Below are 22,480 nucleotides of genomic sequence, written 5' to 3'. Positions count from 1 at the left end.
TCCATTGAGTCACAACTACAACTGGCATTCATTTTCCCATGTCAATGGTAGGTATGCACATGAACTACTCCAAGAATGAAGGATAAACTACTGCTGTAATTATCTATTTATTTCTCTCAGCTTCCAAACTGGGCTAGTTCTTCCCTGTTTTGCAGGCATATACTGAAGCCTCAACTAAGATCAGGGCCCCTGTGGCAAGACACAATCCTCGCCTCAGAGAGATCACGGGCTAAATAGCCAAGACTAGCATATGGTAAGAAAAATAATGGAAGAAGCTGGAGACAAAGTTACTTGTCCAAGGTCACAGAGCAGGACAAGAACAGAACCCCCACCTAGACTTCCCTTCCTAATAGGCCACATTTTCACTCACCTCTGGCTGAACTTACTCCTTTGCTGCTTCTCCTCAGTTATGAATAATTCATTCTCCAGCTCGTAGGTCAAGATTCCTGCTCACACACGCCAATGTTAACCAGGTAAGTCTTACGCTACCATATCAGAAATACTGAAATGCATGGCAAGACCATAACTTTTCAGCCAACAGTCTTGCCACTGGTTTCTTAAACCAAATGCATTTAGAATTGTTTCTTCTTTACCGATATCAGTATAACAAATTCTGTCTCTCTCTGTCTGCCCATGGCAAGGACTTACTTTCTGCAATTCACAGCTCAAAAGATGAAGAAGTTCTGCATTCAGGTTAGCTGCAGCACTTCCTTTGCCCCATATGTACTTCAATTTTGTAGAATTTACTGCAAATACGAAAACAAATTTTAGCAGCATGAAGGCAAACTGTGAATTCTGCTACTAATAAAAATTCATCACTTTCACAGGCAAGACTGGACAATCCAGCCAAAAGACTTGGAGCCAGAAATAAATTCTGTTTTTTTCTAGATGAACAAAACTGTTGTCTTGACATTAGCTAGACTAAGTTACTGCACTGAATAAAGTTGACAGACCTGATTTCTGGAAGTGCAAGATACAGCTCCTATTGACCCTAACTATGTTCCTAAATTGACATTCTTAAAACTGAGGTTGTACATTGCCCAATTACCCTAAATCAGTTTGTTAAAGAGAACATCCTTTGGCTCCCTGCTATTAATTACAGTAGAGCAACCAAAGTAGCTGTAAAAGCCTTCCTTTAATAGAATACTGGTCACATCATCTTCTGTCACTCTCCTTGAACTCCACAACTAGATTCTATACTTTCCTGGTCACATTTTCTTTGAGGGGTACAACACAAGCCACCGTATCACTCTAAATCATCCAGAAAAAAACTGGGGACCATATGATAATTACTAAGGAAATAAGAAGGGTACAGTAGACAGTGAGGATGAGAAACAGCAACATTATATTTCTTTCCCTTGTCCAAACTGATGGTGCACACCTCTCACAGCAGATTTGTATACCTTGAAATGTATGGGGAGAGTGGTCCCTCTTACCCAGCCATTAGCTTCCAGTAAAAACTGCGGGATATTGGGATTTCTTCACCTAAATGTCACGAAGTATTGTTTGAACAGAGGATGGTGTGAGTAAAGGTCATCTAAAACTATGCTTTAACATTTATGTATATTACATCACCTAACTTTCGATCCTGAAATACACCACACCAAGTATTTAACAGTATACTTCATATAATAAAATGTCAGTGTAGCATAAAGTGGTTGCTATAGTAACTATGAAACAACTCCAAGTGAACTAGATCAGAGTGAGAAAAATGCATGAGAACTCCTGATAAGACATTTGGATGTTGTCTGATTGCAATGCACAAGCTTAAGGACTGCTCAGTACTCTTCAGATTCTATGGGTGATGAAAGAGGAGACAAGCTCCAAACAAAGGGCTGGCTGTCCCTCGGTCAGGATGGCAGATGGGATGGCACAGCTCCCTTAGGTTACGGTTGAGTATTGTGACAAAAGCTGGATGATAAACTCTTTGGTTCCAAAAAATAAGCAGGTTTCTCCAACTCAAACATAATTCTTGTTCCTAAACAATTTTGCTTACAATTAATCCCATGTCAAAAAGCAAACAAACACAAACAATGAAGCCACAAACCCAAAGAAACATCAATCTTCAAGCTGAACAATGACTTCACTGAGCAACGTTATAAACTGGCTTGCATGTGAGTGCAGAATTAGATGCAACAACTTCTGGACAGGCTTTAGAGTCTACACCATTCTGTGGTTCTATTAAAGCTGCATGTTTGGCCTCTCATTTCAAACCTTACCCTGCCCTTACTTGAGGTCCACATACTGTTTCTCTTGAACAGAAAAGTAATGGAAAAGCATTTTGAAAGCAGAGAACTCCCACTACTCACTTGTGTTTAAATGAAGTGAATTTTGAAGTAGAATGTAGAAATAGAATACAACTGATTTTTTAAAACCATTCAAAAAGGCTCCTGTCATTTTCTCCAAAAACAATTTCTGAAAGTCGTAGTGGCTGTTTCCGTTCCAAGCAAATAAATGCCTGAAAGCTCAAGGTAAGAAGTGCTGAAGAGAGGGTAGAGTGCTCCTACAGAGGGGAGAAGGGGTAGAGGGCAGGTGGTTCACTTAAGTCACTGTTCACACACACTGGATGTAGAACTTGAAGGAATTTTAAAAATTCATGCAGCCTTAATTACATATTCTTAACCTAAAAGCCTCACGTTTCCTACCACTTTCATTTAATTCAAAACATAAATGCTTTATTTTTGCAATAGTTTTCCCTGCTGTGTTGTCTTTTGAAATCCAATAGCAGTGCGAGGCGAGCGTATAGTAAATTAGTCTGTAGTCACTAAAAAGACAGCCTGAAAGATGGACTAGCAATAAAATCAAAACATAGAACCATATTACAGTAATAAGTATTTGAGTTAATATTACATATAATTGAACTACTAACGCCAGCTTCAGCTTATAGAATCAAGTGCCTATGTTGACATTATAAAACCAGAAATACCAGGAATTAGATAATAAACAATTGATGCAAATGTGACTTTTAACATCTGGGAAGATAGAAGTAGTACAGAAATCCTCTCTGAGAGAGAAATCATGTGGTACACAGTGTACAGCAATTTGTCCTTCACTGTTGGCAGCACTGCTACCAGAGGATGCACGGGAGGATGTGCAGCACTCCTTTGCTGTGAGCTGATCCCTAGCTTTAAGTACAGTTTAACAAAAGCAACCTACACAAAACAGACCTCTCCAGCTGGAGGGGGAGGAAGAAGGATCTCAATATCCCCTTCCCACTATTGGACATTAGCCTAAGTGACCAAGGTTACAATTAACACTTCGGGCAAATTAACTACTTGGAAACACCCAACAGTGAAGAGAAACAACCACTACACACAGGAAAGGAGTATTTGAGCATGAGCTTCTATTAGGTTTCCTATTGAAAGCTCTGTGTTCACATCACTTTCTGGCAAAGTACTGTTTACATACCTGAAACAATCACAAAAAACACAGTGGCACTGTACCCTTGAGTTCCTTAAAAATATTAGGAGAAAATCAATATGAAATGGTTCAAATGTGAAACTGACCCAGGGGCCTTCAAAAGGCAGTTTTCCCTGAAAGCATTTTAAAGAGCACCCATGCTCTTTCCACTAACTTCATTAATGCCAGCCAGGAAGATTGAAATCTACTGGCTAAAGTACCTTCAAATTCCAGCTACACTGCTTTACACAGTCAGCTACTTTTAAGTATGGTTCTCTTTTTTTCATCCAAGTAGTGCTTTACACTCAAAAATTCACTACAGTTCTAACACATTGATTAATGTAAAAGGTTGTCTCATATCAGAGACATACATAAAACAATTTCTGACTAGTTCTAGAGCAGGTAAGCAAAAGCACACAGACATTTCAGGGGGTAGGGGCTTCAGGGGGACACGAGGACAGACATAACGTAAATTTTGGATAACCAGAAGCTACTCCCAAATTTTTAGTTTAATTTATTCAGTGCTATAGGTGAGGATAAATATCAAGGATGTAGCTTATCTATTTCAAATCTGCTGCCACAGAACTTGGGAAACAAAGTAAACATTTCTCAGTTTAGTACTACCACATATACATTTTTGTCTAAACAAACTTTTCACATCTACAGTACCAAAAAAGAAGGCAAGACAAGTCTCTTACCCCATTTGTAAGCACTTGAAGTTCCAACAGCAGCCTGCAACGTCTGTGAAAAATCTTCTACCACCTGTAAAACCAAAGATTTTTACTATTGAAAAAAAGGTCCCATTCATGCCCTCTGCCAATCCCAATCTCACATAATGCTAAGTACACTATTCCAAGTGGGCAGTGCTATACTTTTAGCAGTAAGACATTTGATTCAGTGACAAAAGATGGCTCCCCCCCAAAAAAAAAAGGAAACAAAATACCTGTACTCCAAATCTGAACCAGCTTGTAAAAGACTGCAACAGAATTATTTGCAGAAATCTAAACTTCATTACTTTTCCACCCTATGGAAAAATTTACATGAGTATATTACAATCTAGTTATATCTTCACAAACAAAGAATTGAAGTATGGTAATATAATTAATGCCAACCAGGATGTATTTACAGGAAAAGCATCTCAACTAACTTGATAAGATTAAAAGTTCATATTAAGAAGAAAATTGGTTGATGTAGTTAGAATTCTACGTAGATAAATTAGACCTGGTACTTCCTGAAATGTTGACACAGAACCTGAAATGAAACAAAGTCAACACGTATCACATGCTAATCAAATTAAAAACTGATTAAGTAACAAATCTCAGTTGAAAGTTAAAGCAGAAAATCCTCATCAGGGGAGCAGGGTTTTTAATGGGTTCCTGCAGGCTCTGCAGGCTTTTAATAATTTACTTTTTGCAATTAGCTACCTAATGGGAAAAAATAACAGTAAAATCTGGAGATAAGACTGAGGAAAAAGTAAGCAAGAGGCAAGGTGCGCCATGAATGTACAAGAACAAATACCAGCAGCACCGAGAGCAGCTTACACTTTAACACTTCTAACCATAAACACAAGCAAACACTTTGGCACACCTAACGCTCAGAGAAAGAATCTTTCTGAACTGCTGGTGCGCAGGACACCAGGAAGAGCTCCAACATGTTTTGGTCTTGCTTATTTCTTTTTGTCTTCTTACAGAAGAACTTCAGCTCTTTAACGTTTTTCATGTTAAATGGCTACATGTATGCACTCATCTAATTGTTCTAATGTTCTTCCTTCAGGTAACAAGGGAAAGCATGCTAGTCATACAAAGGGATTAACATGTTGCCATGGTGATAGGAATCATTTTGATGGATCCAAGTTCCTCTCTAAGGTGAGGAATGAAATTAAACATCCCTGTGTCATGACACTCCAAACAATGTGCCAGCATCAGTGACAACCAGAAATTCATTCTCTCCAACATGTTCCTGAAGACTGGGAAATTTATTTAAAAAAAAGATACAACAAACTCAGCTGAAGACAACTAAAACTCACCATAAGTCAAAATTCTGTTACTTAATTCTTAAGCTGTTGCTGTAATTCCAAAATTACTTTGCTCTCTTACTATCAAACTTTCCTTTTAAATCTCTAGTTTGAAGGCAGCCATGATCAGCATTTTAAGCATCTCCAAAACAACCATTTGCAAAACTAAGCACCAAGCAAAAACATAACCTATGTGCAACCTTGAGATCAAGTGCCAGCAGAGTAATTGCAGTGAATAAGAAGCCATTTGCAGTCACAATGATTTCCCTCACCAGGTTCAGAAATAATGCTGGCAAATTGTTCTCCACATACTTTTTTTTTTTAAGCATCATATCCTCATAAATTCCAAACTCAACCCTGATAGATACAATAGAAAACACTTACTAGGAAAGAAAGTAATACATTTGGATAACTAAAATTTAAATTTCTCTTATGATCACCAAAAGTTTGGCATAGAAACTGTTCTGAAAAATAATGGCTGTCCTATATTCAAACAGAACAGTTCATAAACAATAAATCATATCATATTTACTGCCACAGGTTGCCCAGAGAAGCTTTGGCTTCCTCATCCCTGGAAGCATCCAGGGGCTTGGAGCAACCTTGTCTAGTGGAAGGTGTCCCTGCCATGGCAGGGGCTTGGAACCGGACCATCTTGCAGGGCCCTACCAACCCAAACCATTCTATGATTCTATTCATTTTAGAGGATAACCCAGTATCTGCTTCACAAGCATAGCTTCCAGGAACCAGTTTATTCAGCTACACAGGTTAAATAAATGGAAGTGAGGGGTGCATTCAGAAGTTAATTAGAGATGTAAGTCACTTTTCAGAACTGAAATGTGGTGCAATATTCATGTCGGCTATAACCCAGTGCCCTTGCTAGTTGCTCTCAAAAAAGCAGACTCTCACTCTCACCCTCTGTCCTCAAGCACTTCTTCACAACTCTTCCCTGACCTAGTGGACATGCTGATCTAACAATAAAACCAAAAAAAACCAAAAAAAAAGGAAACTCAAAAATCAGAACAACCCCCATCATATTTCTATTTAAGGACACAATAAATTTATATTTCTCAAGTTATATAGGGAACCAAAGACCCATATATATGCATAACTACCATTCCAAACCCAGGCCTTGCTTGTCAAAAATGTTCAAACAAATGCTGGGATTCAAACTTGGAGTTGAATGGCACCTATGCCTCCAATGTGACTACACCTATTAGTGTTCATATCTAATATTTCAGCATGTCCTGTGGTAAATTACTTGCTGTAACTGAGAAGTAATTATCACAAAGTTATTGGGTTATCAGACTTCTAATGATGTTATAATTGCTTTCATTATACAATTGATTTGTCACAAATGCTCATATTACACATATTATTGACCTCCTGCCACTCCTATAACATAATTAACACTGCAGTTCAGTTTACCATGCTGCCCTCCCATGCTGAAGATACAGCACAGAAGCCACAAAGTACCTGCAGTCACTTTGCTCCTCAGCATCAGTATGAAACCCAGACCAGATGTTTATTTTGCCATCCATATTCTTACTTCCTCCATACTTCACCTTGGTGTTTCAATACCTTAACTTCACTTTTTTATTTAGTCACACTTCATTTACCCCCAATGCATCATATTTCTCTCCATGTACAAAACTTATTTCCTATTCTGCAGCTCTCCTTTGGACGCTCACTACACTAGCACCAAAACCAAATTACTTTGTTTCACTTTGCCTGGTATTTTTCTTTTTGATAAAATAACACCCAATTAATTCACTTTCTATTTTTTTTTCTAGAGTGTTTAACTTCTGCATCTTCACACAATTATTTTTCTTATTCATTTCTTTCTGAAGATTCTGCTGAATCTATCTGAAAGTTAGGAATGGACTGAAGGAAGTGCAAATAGACCATCAGTCTTGTTTTAGCAGCCCCCTCCATCCATGCTTATTTAGACAAATTTAATACAGAATTCTTACCTTCTGCAAACTGTTGTTCTGGAATCACATGAGAACCCTCTGAGCAACCTTTTAAAAATGGGAGCCCTAAAATCTAATATTAACACCTGTCCCGGGTTAATGATAAGGCTCTCTCTCCTCCGAGAGCAAAGGGCCCCGACACCCCCTCCCCCACCCACAACAGAACCTCTCAGATGAAAGTGAAGAAAAAACTATTTATTTAACAAAACCACGCAGAGTGCCCTACAAGGCACAGGGGAAGGGGAGAAACAAGGTGAAAGGCAGTTATTCAACCTGATTAAAAAGTCCTTTTCTCAGACGCAGTCCCTCTCCTCCTCGCCCCCCACCGGGGGCCGGGTGGAGCTCCCTGGAGAGCTCTGCTGTCCTCTGGCCCTCCTGGGTCTCCGGGTGGCAAAGCAGATCGAAGAGAAGGGGTCCAAACGAGGAAAAAAGAAGAAGAATGGAAAAAACGGGAACAGAGCTCACTCCGACCCCCCGTCCAGCACGCAGTCTCTGCCGGGCCACGAATCCTCCCCCGGAGCGAGGCTTGGGGAAAATGTTTTCAAAAAAACCCGCGTTTTCTCTCTGCGGCTGGGTGCAGTTAAAGAGACAGGACCACACATTTTTTTTCTTTCTTGGGCATATAAGCCAACGATAGGGGATAAAGGATTATCATATCATCAATCCAAGACATTCCACCCCTTATTCCATAGCGTTGGCTTAAGGCCCACCTTAACATCTTCCAACTTCAAACACACACATATATATATACACATATATACATATATACATATATACATATATACACATAACTATGTACAAATAATGTCACGAACGGTGAACGGTGGTATGTTGCCATCCCAACCTTACATGTGGCCTTCACCCAAAATTAAATTTCCCTGAGGGACACATTGTGTTTTTCCATCTTCCTGCATTATCCACCAAGTACACCCTGGTCCCTGGGCAAAGACAACCCCACGGATGGGTTTGTCTTTATGTGAGGCAGAATCAATCCAGACAGTTTTCCCTAACAAGCCTCTGGCATGTACTGCTGGGACCTTATCTCCATCCACTGTATGTAGAAGCTCAGATTGGGCAGGACCTGCTCGGTTGATGGAGCCTCGGGTATTGACTAACCAGGTGGCCTCTGCTAAATGTCGCTCCCAATTCTTGTAAGTTCCCCCACCCAATGCCTTTAGGGTGGTTTTTAAGAATCCATTATACCGTTCCACTTTGCCAGCGGCTGGTGCATGATAGGGAATGTGGTACACCCACTCAATGCCATGGTCTCTAGCCCAGTTGTTTATGAGGCTATTTTTAAAATGAGTTCCATTATCTGACTCAATTCTCTCAGGGGTACCATGCCTCCACAGGACTTGGTTCTCAAGGCCCAGGATGGTGTTACGAGCAGTGGCATGAGGCACAGGGTAGGTTTCCAGCCACCCAGTGGTGGCTTCTACCATTGTGAGCACATAGCGCTTGCCATGGCGGGTTTGAGGCAGTGTGATGTCATCAATCTGCCAGGCCTCTCCATACTTATATTTTGACCACCTTCCACCATACCACAGGGGTTTCACCCGCTTGGCTTGCTTGATGGCAGCACATGTTTCACAGTCATGGATAACTTGAGAGATGCAGTCCATGGTTAGATCCACCCCTCGGTCTCGTGCCCACTTATAGGTGGCATTTCTGCCCTGATGGCCTGAGGCATCATGGGCCCATCGAGCTAGGAATAAATCTCCTTTATGCTGCCAATCCAAGTCTACCTGGGACACCTTTATCTTTGCAGCCTGATCTACCTGTTCGTTGTTTCGGTGTTCCTCATTAGCTCGACTCTTGGGGACATGGGCGTCTACATGGCGGACCTTCTCAGGTAGTCTCTCTGCCCGACTAGCGATGTCTTTCCACTCTTCAGCTGCCCAAATTGGTTTTCCCCTACGCTGCCAACCAGCCTTCTTCCACTTTTCCAGCCAACCCCACAGAGCATGGGCTACCATCCATGAATCAGTATAAAGGTAGAGCTTTGGCCATTTCTCTCTTTCAGCAATGTCCAGGGCTAACTGAACGGCTTTGAGCTCAGCGAATTGGCTCGATCCCCCCTCTTCTTCCCTAGCTTCTGCAACCCGTCGTGTGGGGCTCCACACAGCTGCTTTCCATTTTCTTTTTGTCCCTACAAGACGACAGGAACCATCAGTGAAAAGAGCGTAGCGTGTTTCATCTGCTGGCAGTTGGTTGTATGGTGGGGCTTCCTCTGCACGGGTCACCTGTTCCAGCTCCTCTTCCTCAGTCAGACTAAAATTTTCACCTTCAGGCCAATTTGTAATTATTTCCAAAATCCCAGGGCGATTCAGATTTCCCATACGGGCGCGCTGTGTGATAAGGGCAATCCATTTGCTCCATGTGCCATTGGTGGCATGAGGAGTAGAGGGAACCTCTGCTTTAAACATCCACCCCAGCACCGGTAGTCGAGGTGCCAGGAGGAGTTGTGCTTCTGTGCCAATTACCTCTGAGGCAGCTTTGACTCCTTCATATGCTGCTAGGATTTCTTTCTCTGTTGGGGTGTAGTTGGCTTCAGACCCTCTGTAACTTCGGCTCCAAAATCCCAGTGGTCGACCTCGGGACTCACCAGGCACCTTCTGCCAAAGGCTCCAGGACAGGCCATGGCTCCCAGCTGCAGAGTAAAGCACATTCTTTACTTCTGGCCCTGTCCTGACTGGGCCAAGGGCTACTGCATGAGCAATCTCCTGCTTGATCTGGGTGAAGGCTTGCTGCTGTTCAGGGCCCCAATGGAAATCGTTTTTCTTGCGGGTTATGAGGTAGAGAGGACTCACGATCTGGCTGTACTCAGGGATGTGCATTCTCCAAAAGCCTATGGCACCTAGGAAAGCTTGCGTCTCCTTCTTGTTGGTTGGGGGGGACATTGTGATGATTTTATTGATAACCTCAGTAGGAATCTGACGCCGTCCATCTTGCCACTTCACTCCTAGGAACTGGATCTCTTTGGCAGGCCCTTTGACTTTGCTTTTTTTTATAGCGAAACCGGCTTCCAGGAGAATCTGGATTACTTCCTTTCCTTTCTCAAATACTTCTTCTGCTGTGTCCCCCCACACAATGATGTCATCAATGTATTGCAAATGTTCTGGAGCCCCACCCCTTTCTAGTGCAGCCTGGATCAGTCCATGGCAGATGGTGGGACTGTGTTTCCACCCCTGGGGCAATCGGTTCCAGGTGTACTGCACGCCCCTCCAGGTGAAAGCAAACTGAGGTCTGCACTCTGCTGCCAGAGGAATGGAGAAAAATGCATTTGCAATGTCAATAGTAGCATACCACTTTGCTGCCTTGGACTCTAGCTCATACTGGAGCTCCAGCATGTCTGGCACAGCAGCACTCAGAGGTGGAGTCACCTCATTCAAGGCACGATAGTCCACAGTCAATCTCCATTCTCCTTCAGATTTTCGCACAGGCCAGATGGGGCTGTTAAAGGATGAATGGGTCCTGCTGACCACCCCTTGGCTCTCCAGCTCACGGATTAGTTTGTGAATGGGAATCACGGCATCACGAGTTATCCGGTACTGTCGGCGGTGCACAATCGAGGTTGCAATTGGTACTTGTTGCTCTTCCCCTTTCAGAAGTCCTACTGCAGATGGGTTCTCTGACAGTCCAGGCAAGGTGTTCAATTGTTTTATGCCCTCTGTCTCCACAGCAGCTATCCCAAATGCCCACTTGAGTCCCTTTGGGTCTTTGAAATATCCATTTCGGAGGAAGTCTATACCCAAAATACATGGAGCCTCTGGGCCAGTCACAATGGAATGTTCTTTCCACTCTCTTCCAGTCAGGCTCACCTCAGCTTTCACGAGGGTCAAGTCTTGTGATCCTCCTGTAACGCCGGAAATAGAAATAGGTTCTGTCCCCACATGTCTCGATGGGATTATCGTGCATTGTGCACCAGTGTCAACTAAAGCCTCGTATTCTTGTGGTTCTGATGTGCCAGGCCACCGAATCCACACTGTCCAAAAAATTCGGTTTTCCCTGGCCTCTACCTGGCTAGAGGCAGGGCCCCTCTAACCATGGTGGGTATTTGTGTTAGAGGTTCCTTCAACGGAATCAGACATATTGAGTAGAGCTACTTCCCTTCTGGTGGAGTTCCTTCTCTGAGTCTTGCCCTCCTTCAATTCACGCACTCGTCGTGCCAGGACAGCAGTGGGTTGTCCATCCCACCTGTTCATGTTTTCTCCACTGTCACACAGGAAATACCACAACTCATGTCGAGGGATAGATCCAGTTCTCATAGCTGAGGAGCGTCTGCGTGGGGTAGCAGAACCTCTGGTCTGTACTGCTGAGATTTGGAGAAGGCTGTCTTTAATCTCTTTACTGAGTTTTTCATGATTCTTCTCTATCTTATTTTCTAGTTTCTGCAGATTTGTTTCCACAGCTGAGATTCTTGCATTCATTGGGCTATGCACAACATCTGCATACGCTCGGAGTTTCCTTGTCATATCACGCACAGTCTCATGCCCGTCATCTTGCTTCATAATGGCTAAAGCAGAAGCATACCCTGATGGCCCAAGCTTTAGGAGTTTCCGCCACATCACAGGTGTACATTCTATCCTGTCTGGGTCTATAATCGGATCTGGGTTTGCTATGTCCTCTGGGAAGACAATTTCTACCACTGCCATTTCTCTCAAGCGTTGAATCCCTTGTTCTATGGTTCTCCACTGGGTTTGTTGCGAATAGAGATCGTCGGGATGTAGGTATCTTTCCCTCGCAGCTCTGATAGCTCGTCTCCAGAGGCTGCTGCAGTCAGGCCCATCTCGTATAGTTTGGTTGATATCTGGGTCACGTGACACAGTCCCTAAATGCCTTGCCTCAGTAGCATCTAGAAGTGTAACATCGCCTGCAGCATCCCAAAGACGGACTAACCAACTAATCACAGATTCATCATCTCGTTGGACATAATCTTTTCTTAGGCTGTGAAGGTCTCTCACATTCATGGATTCAACAATGACCTCTGACTAAGTTGCTGGCCTTGAGGGTCCCTCCCCACTGTCATCTGGGCGATCAGTCTTAAATTGGGCTTTCCTGCTCCTTGTAATAGGAGCAACTGCCATTGGCTTAGGCTCCCTTACTTCCTGTTCTATAATATCTGACAGTGTACGATAAGCATATGCCAGGGCCCAACATATTGCACTGCAGTTGTCTCTGCACTTCTCTTTCAGATACTTCCCCACCTCAGCTGGTCTCGGGATTTGTCCAGGGGGAAATTCCCAGTCTATTGGATCAGAGAATTTCTTTAAAGTTTTACCTATGTCCTCCCATACTCCACACCATTCAAATTTCCTCACATCTGGATTAGGTGCCTGCTCCTGCTTAGCCCCTCTGGACTTCTCAGCCCTCATTCTGGTAACACTGAACATCATATACACGGAAACTCCTAGGTAAAGCACCTGTACTACCAAGTTAATGGTCTCTTTAACATCCAGGGGAAACTGAATATTCTCAAAAGCTGATATACCAGATTTAAAGGGAAAGAGATGGGTGAGGAGCCAGGAAGCTTCACCCTCTACTTCTCTAACAGGTTGGGTAATATTACTAACAAAACTCCAAAACAGGTTACTAAAACTAGAGGAGGAAACTAACAGAGCATGTACATCTTTAACTGTTTCCCATACCTTCTTACAGATCGTCAGTATCACACACATTACTATAACAAGCCGGAGTCGTGTCCCTGATTGGTGGAAATTATACATTAGGGACAGGATTGCCCCTACCTGTTGGTAGGGAAACAAACCTATGTGCCAAACAGACAGTATTACATCAAACAACCTCCCATCAAACAGCATAGTGACTACTGATGGCTGTAATTCAGTACCAAGCGATTAAAACCAGAATGCAATTATTAGGGTTTTTTCTTCACTTTCTCTAACCCCACAAAAGGTGTAGAACAAGTAATCAAGGCCCCACGTTGGGCGCCAAATATGTCCCGGGTTAATGATAAGACTCTCTCCTCCGAGAGCGAAGGGCCCCGACACCCCCACCCCCACCCACAACAGAACCACTCAGATGAAAGTGAAGAAAAAAAAATTTATTTAACAAAAACACGCAGAGTGCCCAACAAGGCACAGGGGAAGGGGAAAAACAAGGTGAAAGGCAGTTATTCAACCTGAATAAAAAGTCCTTTTCTCAGACGCAGTCCCTCTCCTCCTCGCCCCCACCCGGGGCCGGGTGGAGCTCCCTGGAGAGCTCTGCTGTCCTCTGGCCCTCCTGGGTCTCCGGGTGGCAAAGCAGATCGAAGAGAAGGGGTCCAAACGAGGAAAAAAGAAGAAGAATGGAAAAAAACGGGAACAGAGCTCACTCCGACCCCCGTCCAGCACGCAGTCTCTGCCGGGCGACGAATCCTCCCCCCGGAGCGAGGCTTGGGGAAAATGTTTTCAAAACAACCCGCGTTTCTCTCTGCGGCTGGGTGCAGTTAAAGAGACAGGACCACACATTTTTTTTTCTTTCTTGGGCATATAAGCCAACGATAGGGGATAAAGGATTATCATATCATCAATCCAAGACAACACCTTTATTCAAGGCTACTACCTTCATACAAACCTAAGCCAGACCCATCTTTTCCCTTGTTTTTCTTGCCTGGCAATTAAAGCTCAGCTGATGGAGGCTCACAAGCCTGCCAGCACCAGAGAGTTCATATGGTTTGCACCACTGACTTCTGCAAGTCTCTGAGGTCATCCATCTACCTACACGCTTTTCCTCACATCTCAGAGACGTCCACAGTTTAAAAGCCATAGAGGATTAGAAACATAAAAGAGCGGGGGGGGGGGGAATCAAGTTTAATATTATTATATCCTCTAGAATTAAGCCAACTTGACTACCAATGAGCGAACCACACAAACATAGTACTATAAAAAAACAAATGTCCATAACAATAGAAATTCTACAACATGAGAGTTCAAGTATAGCCTTTAGATAGTAAAAAGAGAATCTAATAGCAAGAACACATAATACTAAAAAAAAAAAAACCCTAAAATACAAACTATTAAAAACTCTAAAGAAAAATCTTTGCCAAAAAAAGTAAAAAGCAATAAATATTTTAGGAGTTTTAACATTGCTGCCACGTAAATTACTGCATTACTAAATGAAAAGGACGGAAAAACACCCCAGAAGTTATGTAACACATACATGAATCACCATTGTGTGCACTGAGAAACAAATATCCAGTATCTCTTCTAAAAAGTCTCTATATTTAGACAGAATTCTTGCCTGTGTAAGAATCTGAAATGCCATGACAGAAGGAGACTACATCTAACTCCAGGAGCCAACTAACCACCTGATTTGCACTGAAGATACACAAGTGCAGATCAGGAGCAACTTCACTGAAGTCAAGCAAGTGAGAACAAATCTGGCCCTTCATTCAGCAGCCTCATATCCATTCTCTAATAGGCAATAAGAATATTAAGCAGTAAACATGTAATGTTTACTTTCAGATGGTTTTTACCTTCTGAAAGGTAATTTTCAGAATCCATACTGTCGCTCTAATGCCCTTCACATTATGTCCCCATTTAAATGTTTCTAACGATCTCCACAAATGCCGAATATTACACTCTAAGAACATATGGCCAGCTGTATGACTGTTTCTATCAGGAGATGAGGTCTGAACGGGTGGGAATCAGCTGTCTTATTTAGCCCACATACCACTCATTTAGATCACAAAATTATAGAAACAATAGGAGAAACACTCTTGTGAAGTGACTAACAATCTGTACCTTAAAACTCTGCTTTATTAGTATGGACATTAGCATGTCCCAAAATAGCATTAATCTGCTTATGAGAACCACAAATGCCAGAAGACATATATTAGCCCTACAGACTTAAGAAAAAATGGGAAGCACCTTGTATCAAGGCTTCTGCAGAATACTTTCCAAACAGACCTGACTGCTAGGCAGCTTCAGCTATGGAATTCAGAACAAACAAGATTTGGGGGTAGGAGAGGCTGGCTAGAAAATACAAAGCTCTCACACAAAAAATAAAGCTTACATCACATAAATATGTCAAACTGCTCCTATGCTACCAGTTGCTTAGCAATATCCTCTCCTCTAACAGAAAGTTGTCTTTTGTTCCTAAAAAGTTCTAGCACCAGAGACAGTGATCCTGGTGCTCAGGCTCTAAAGGCACTGAGGAGGACAGCTAAGCTGATCAGAAGAGCTCACTGCACACAGAGCATCTGCCTCCACTGCTCAGCTCTCTCCAACTTGCTCAGTGCCTGGCTCTGCAGTGTGGTCTCTCTCCATGCCCCCCATGTAGCAGTTCTATCAGCTGCTTCAACCCAGTGACAGGGCAGCAAACTGCTCACACTTGCCACTTGTGTCACTTCCTGCAGCTTAGGGAGCTGCAGCAGTTTCTGTGGGGTCAGAGCAATGCAACCAGGGCCACACAGGCAGAAGTGTGGAAAGAGTGAGATTGCATCTTTTATTTGGCTCAAGTTATTCCACCAATTTAGACCATCTCCTCCAGCTTCCATCCTAAGGAAGTGTGACTGCAGACTTCATTTGACTTTCTATTGAAAGGCCAAACTGTTTTCTTGTTACAACAGTAGGAGAAAGACAACACTGCCAGCCTACCAATGCTTAAGAGCTCTTTACAGGACACTCATTTTTCAAAAGAATATTCTCTCTTTTCAGAACAACTCATCTCTAGCAGGCTGATGATGCTCCGTGCAGACAGGTTGAAAGAGTACAGGCAGAGCCAAAGAAACACATCAAACATTTCTTTGCCAGTTTGGAAGCAGACTTTTAACAAAAGAACTTCCTTTTCATATGCTCCCTGCCACATTGTGTTCTGCCCATGAGTGCATAAATGAATCTGAATCCTATTTCTGAAACATTACATCTCTCTCCAGCGTGCTCCATTTGGAGTTTAGGGAATACAGGGCTAAAATAAGACACACAAACAAAGTTACAGCATCAGGACCAAAATTAGAGACCTAGTTTAAAAATACCCAGAGAAAATTTCTTCCAGAGCTTTCATTATTCATATAGCAATGACCTGATGGTGCAAATGTCATTTTGTGGTTCATGTTTTTTTTTTTTTAATTCAAAGCACAATACTTAAAATTATTCATTTACCTGTTTTTCCTAGAATTCTGAAATACCCATCTTAAATTTTATCATGATCACTGGAATTTTTTCCCCCAGAGCCCCTCTTAAACAATGAAAACAATCATATTTGATGTAACAATAATCATGAGTTATAGATGCCAGGGTTTGAAGCTAGTTATCATTAGATATATCTTCCTCTGTTCTAATCACTTATCTGTCAGTAAAAAATTATATTATACTTTTAATTAATCACACTACTTAAAAGAAAAGCAACAACATAGATAATTATTGCTGTTATTTTCTTGCTATTCTGAGTTTGAACTTAATGTCTTTTGGGAACACAGTCCTTTATTTTGTTACAAATGATACAATTAACTTCCACCAGTATGACAAAGTAATTGTTAGTTATACAACCATATTGCTTCAGGAAGTTTTTCCCACAACATTCAAAGGCATGGACCCCTTTGCATTTCTACATGTGATCTAATGACCACAGTAAATACTGCAGGTACTGCAGATCCATCATTTCCAAGAGGATGTATAGAGAAACTGACGAAGGATTATTGATTCTTTTCAGATGTAGTTAATCACTCTGTCAAGTACAATTCCTTATTACTGTGCTAAATTGAGGCTCAATTGGCAACAACCACTCTTAACCAGACTCCCATCAAACTCCCCATGTGTCACTGAGCTATCCAACAACTCCTTCCATATATAATGTAAAGATGCATAAGAAAATTATTATTGAAATACGTGCCTCATACAAAGCAATCCCCTAAACTATCCCAAGAACAGTGCAGCAAACTGCATTGATCACTGTGCACATGGTAATCTACAGAGTTTGTGTTCTTTCCTATGGCATCTTAGAACACCTTCTGTCAAATTCACCAGGGGATTGCCATCGTTATCAGCAGCCTAATGATACTGTAGGGAAAGATGCCATCAGGGAGCTCCAGACCCAAAGGCAACCCTGAGACTTCACTAAAGCTTGCAGAGGTCAATCTCCAAACGCAGCTCCCAGGGTATTTGCTGGAAGCAGCATCCTGCCAGCCTCTAGAACACCCAGCATGGCAGCATTACAGAGTCATTTGGACAGTGCCCTTTACAATATGCTTTAACTTTTGGTCAGCCCTGGAAGGCTCCAGCAGCTGGACTTGGGGATTATTGTCAGGCTATCAGTGAAAATCAATCCAACAAGAGTCACCAGCAGCCTCTTAGAGAGGTCACAATATTCTGGCAGAGTAGGCAAAATCTCAGAGGTTCATAACACTAAATATTTTTAGTGATGCCCAGTCTAGTTAGGGACTCTTTTTCTGACATGTGAAGCTATTTACCTTGAAGTGCAGAAGTCTCCCCTGGATCAGCAGGAATGCATGACAGGTATTAGCAGCACGGTAGTGCAGAATAAACAGTCAAATTTGTCTTCTGACACAGCATAGTCAGGCCTGTGCACTTAAAAGGTTAAATATGAAAGAAGGGAATCATTTAAAAAACTTAACCAGCCCTTGCACCAGACAGAAATGGAAAAATTACTGGAAATTGAAATCTGAGTTTCTCTGGGAAGCTCATAAGAACACATCATCCATGTACTTCTAGACAACTAATCAGCTCCAGGAAGGAAAGTCCTCAAGGCCTTCTCAGGGCTTTACACTCCTTGAAATCCTCAGGAATTGGCTAAAAGCAGATGGCTGCTTTGTTGTGTAAGATTTCCTATGTTGGTTTCTTGGTTTATATGACAGTGAAAACATTTCACAAAACAGCAGATTTAATCCTAAGACAACTTTCTACACTTCAAAATAACTAAAAGCACTGAAGTACTGGTAAGCAACAATAAGTTATCAGACCTGGATCTTAAATGCTAGGTTTCAACTGGTCTAGAAATTATTTAGGGAAAAAAAAACAAGTCTTATTAATAAAAATTCAAAAGGCTACAATACTTTGCTAAAGATTGCTGTCAAATAGGTACTTCATCCTCCATCCTCACCCATGGGTTTGTTTTTGTGCAAGATCTGCTTTATTGGGTTTCCTGCAGCCCCCACAGTAATGTATCACAAAGAGTCTAGAGCACCACCAGTACCAAGTAAGAAACACCCACTCACATAGCAAAAGGGCAGGAGGAAATGAAAAAAAATACTTTCAGTGAAGTCATGCATCAAGCTGACTCTCATCTTGAAATATTTTGACTTTATTTCAAATATGAAGATAAAAAAGTGATTTTTTGCAGGCAGGTTTACTTTATATGAAAAATATCTTTTAATGGTACAATTTTCCTTTGAGAACATGTTTCAAAAGAAATCTTCTCTCCCAGACTGTAATTTACAAACTATTAGGTTTGCTCACGACAGACAAAAAGACTTGTGGTGATGAATTTCATCAAAGGCACGTCGGCCAAATAATGTTTTCCAGATGATTTTAGAGGTGAAGGTGTGAGGAAAGATACTATCATGCTGCAGGACTGAAATTCCAAGTAGGTTTTACTTTCCTACTTTTCTTTGCACAAGCAGTTACTCTGCATAAGCCCAAGTGGGAAGGTGCCCCACGATGAGCTATACAGAGCAGCACCTCAAATTCAAAGGAGCTTCCACTCACTGCAGGATTGAGCAGCTGCTCACATCACTGTGCAGAAACACACAGGGCTGTCTCTCCACTGCACAGCACTGCCTTTGCCCAGGCTAATGTGCCGCTTGGATCACTAAGTAGTAACTCAAGTATTTCTAAAACATTGGTCTGTGCTTATTTTAAAAAACAAAACAAAAAAAACCCCAAAACACCACAAAAAAACCCCACAAACACACCAAAAAGCCCACAAACAAAGAAAAAACCACCAACAACAAAAGCATCTTTAACTTTTTTTTCCTCCATACAGTAATTTGCTGTTGGTAATTTCCTTCTCGGAAAATCTACAATGTCAAGGAAAGGTTTGAGAGCCCAGAGGCAGAGCTGCATGGGCCAGCCCTTGAAGCCTGCAGCACTCAGCTGTTGACGGAGACTCCATGAGCCACAAATCTCACAACTCTCTAAACACAGTGCTTATTGCTACATCACAGCTTTTAGAACACTGCAGTTGCACGAAGGAGAAACAGTAAGTTTCAAGAAAACAAAAATGCTACATCTCAGGAAAGAAAATAAAGCAAACCAGTGGAAATGCCTTCACACTTTGACATAATGTGAACATAATACTTTCAAAGTAACTAACGCTTTATTATTTTTGTACTTTGCCTTTGAAGAATTTCCAAAATACCAACAAGAATTACTCCAGCTCTAATTGCTCCTCTGAGTATTTTTTATCAGATTTCATATTATAATGTATTTAAAAGCTTTGAAAGCATTATACAGCTGTGCTTACAATAAAAGCCATGAGTCCTAATGAGCAATATCTGCCCCTAAACATCTGCATTTGTCAAAGTCCTCGTTCTGTTCTCTTCAACTTAGTAACTACCATCACTGCAGGAGGTTGTCATTTTTCTGCCTTCATATTTTGAAAATAAATCCTACATGTTTTTTAAGACTATATTTAACTGTTATTTTCTTATTAATTAGCACATTTACACTCCTGACAACCACAACACAGACACAGATCTTGCTTTGCTGTAACTGTTCTAGCAGAAAAAAAAGAAAGTCACCTCTCAGCTTTCACCTTACAGCTCACTCTCCAGGATGTATACATGGGGGGTTGATAATTCAGCATCACAACGCAGAGACTTCAGATGAACTCCCCAACTCCCAACTAACAAACGCGTGTTAGTTGTGCTGCACAATTCATATTTTTCATGTAGACTTAGAGGAATACTCTCAAGTGAATACTCTAAATGCTTTAAAATCATAAATATGAGCAATTAAATGAAAGATACACGTCTTCCACTACTGAAAAAATGAGTAATGCACCTTCTAACTAATGGACTGCAAATGCTATAAAAATCTCAGGCTTATAGAAGTGGTCTTCTCCCCTGCCCCTAGTGCTTTCCAGATAAATATCTAATTATTTTTAAGTATCATTTCAATACCTTAATAATCTCAGCAGAATATTATAAGTAGGTACTCCCGTATTCCTACAAAAATATCTTCACTGGCTGTAAAACCCATTTAGACTTGTTACGCTTTTTGTGTATTTAATTTTTTTTTTTTTTAAATCTGCTATCAAAGACTACATATGTTCTCATATACAATTTTAAATCAATTGGAAACCAGTCTGGAATTGACACAAAATTAACAGAAGCTATAGGCACCTGGTTTAGATACAGCAAATCCATCATAAACCTCATCTGAAATCTTAAGAAAATACTTCCAGATTGAGCAGCACTTTAACTATTCTATTACATAAGAGATAGTGCTTACAAAAACAGCTTGTACTTAGTAATATTATTTAAAAAAACCCCGCAACTCCCAGCAATTAAAGAGGTAAGAGCATTCAAAAAACCTTAAATGAAAGAGAAATTACAGAAGTTAGTAACTAATATCATCCTAGCATCTGCTTCTTACATATCCTGCATAAGAAAGGTTCTTCAGTTTTGGAAACTTAAAAAAAAAGCTAAGCCTAAGACAAGTCTGTTGACATCCTGAGTCCACTGCCTCCAAAAGGTTACAGTAACCTTTTCGGCTAAAAGTACAAAATCAATTCTCTCTGTTCCAAGTGGTCTCTCCAAGGCAGCCCACTCGGACTGTTAAGAAAGCACATTTTAGTTAACAATGAGCAAAGCGACAGAAGTATGAGTAGAACATACTCGGGGCAAATGTCTAACATAGAAAGCATTCCAAGCAAAAGGCTGATTTCTCTTGCCACATGAAACTAAAATATCTATATATTTAGAGATAAGAGGTACATAAAATAAGGTGCCAGGAGAATGCTTAGGCGAAGGAGAGATGCCCTAGTTTGTCCCCTCAGCCCCACTGACTGTGCCAGGCTCCTCTTATAACTGGAAGGTGTTACATTTTGCTGAAGCGAATCTGTGGTTTTCTCTAACAATTCTACAATGACAAGTCAAAAGAAAACTCAGCAAAAGGCAAAGAAAATTGGGCATTCTGGTCTTAGTCTAATCCAACTGACAACCAAAAGTGATCCATTTTTATATACAGTACACAGCACACTTCAAAAATCAGCATTTGCTTGACTGCACCCTTTGATGCTGGAATTGCGCCCATCTCTCCAGACTGTTAGGATCTTTCACAGGATCCAATGGGAAAGCACCTCTGAAATAATTTTATTAACGAAGATCATGCTAATCTGAATGTGAAGAGAGTAAAATTAAATACAGCAAAAGGTGGCTCTAAAAGGACTCAACAGTTTTAGAAATTACACCAACATCCCAAAACTGGAATTAAAAACTGGTAGCAAAAAAAAGCTTAATTGCTGGGCAAAATCAGGATATAGTGCTGGTCAGTATGTAACTGAACACAACACACTGTAATACAAGACTTAGCAATACAGATGGGCTGTTTAGCCCCCTGAACAGTTCTGCAAGAGGTTTATCACCCTGTATATATTTCCTTTCCATAGACAATGATTTAGTTTTTGAAGTGAAAGGCAGCACTTCAGTTTACTATGTCAATAAAGAACAATAGCACAATATCGTTTGCACACTCACAGATAATCACAGCCAGTATGGACAGATGCAGTTTGGGAAGGGGTTTTATGCTACACAAAGTGCTCAGTTAATGAGCTCATTAAAAAGAAGTAATAGCATACTGATTCGTGCTTTGCCTTCTTTTAAGAGACTGCCCAACTATCCAAGAACACTGTCAACAGAACCATCATTTTGTAAAGTTGACATTACACTGACCCACTTTCAAAAGCAGTTACTGCAGTTTGTCATCTCAAGAAACTGAAATGTGTATCCAAGTGTTTTACTTGCACAGTGAAGTGAGCTTATAACCCTAGCTTATTTTGCTTTTGCAAGGAAACATGATCAGCATCATAAGAAAACAGGAATATTTTAACACTTATAACTTGTATGAAGTCTGACTGCTGGACTCTGCTTTATAGCTCCCACAGTCTTTCCAAACTAATTAAACTAATTATGACCCTC

The 22,480-nt window shown here is 41.3% G+C and overlaps 1 long non-coding RNA gene across 5 annotated transcripts in view; it reads right to left on the bottom strand.

Annotated features, from left to right (window-relative positions):
* Positions 1–22,480, bottom strand: part of LOC146435577 (uncharacterized) — a 358,567-nt gene that overhangs the window by 278,066 nt on the left and 58,021 nt on the right. For all 5 annotated transcript variants that reach the window (XR_014853012.1, XR_014853020.1, XR_014853013.1 and 2 more), the window contains exon 2: positions 4,098–4,161. This is a non-coding gene — a long non-coding RNA (uncharacterized LOC146435577). The remainder of the gene's footprint in view (positions 1–4,097; positions 4,162–22,480) is intronic.

Source organism: Lichenostomus cassidix, chromosome 6 (genome assembly GCF_008360975.1).
Source record: "Lichenostomus cassidix isolate B80296 chromosome 6, HeHo_3.0, whole genome shotgun sequence".
Lineage (NCBI taxonomy): Eukaryota > Metazoa > Chordata > Aves > Passeriformes > Meliphagidae > Lichenostomus > Lichenostomus cassidix.
Note: the sequence above shows the minus strand (reverse complement) of the source record. Positions and strands in the feature narration are given on the sequence as shown.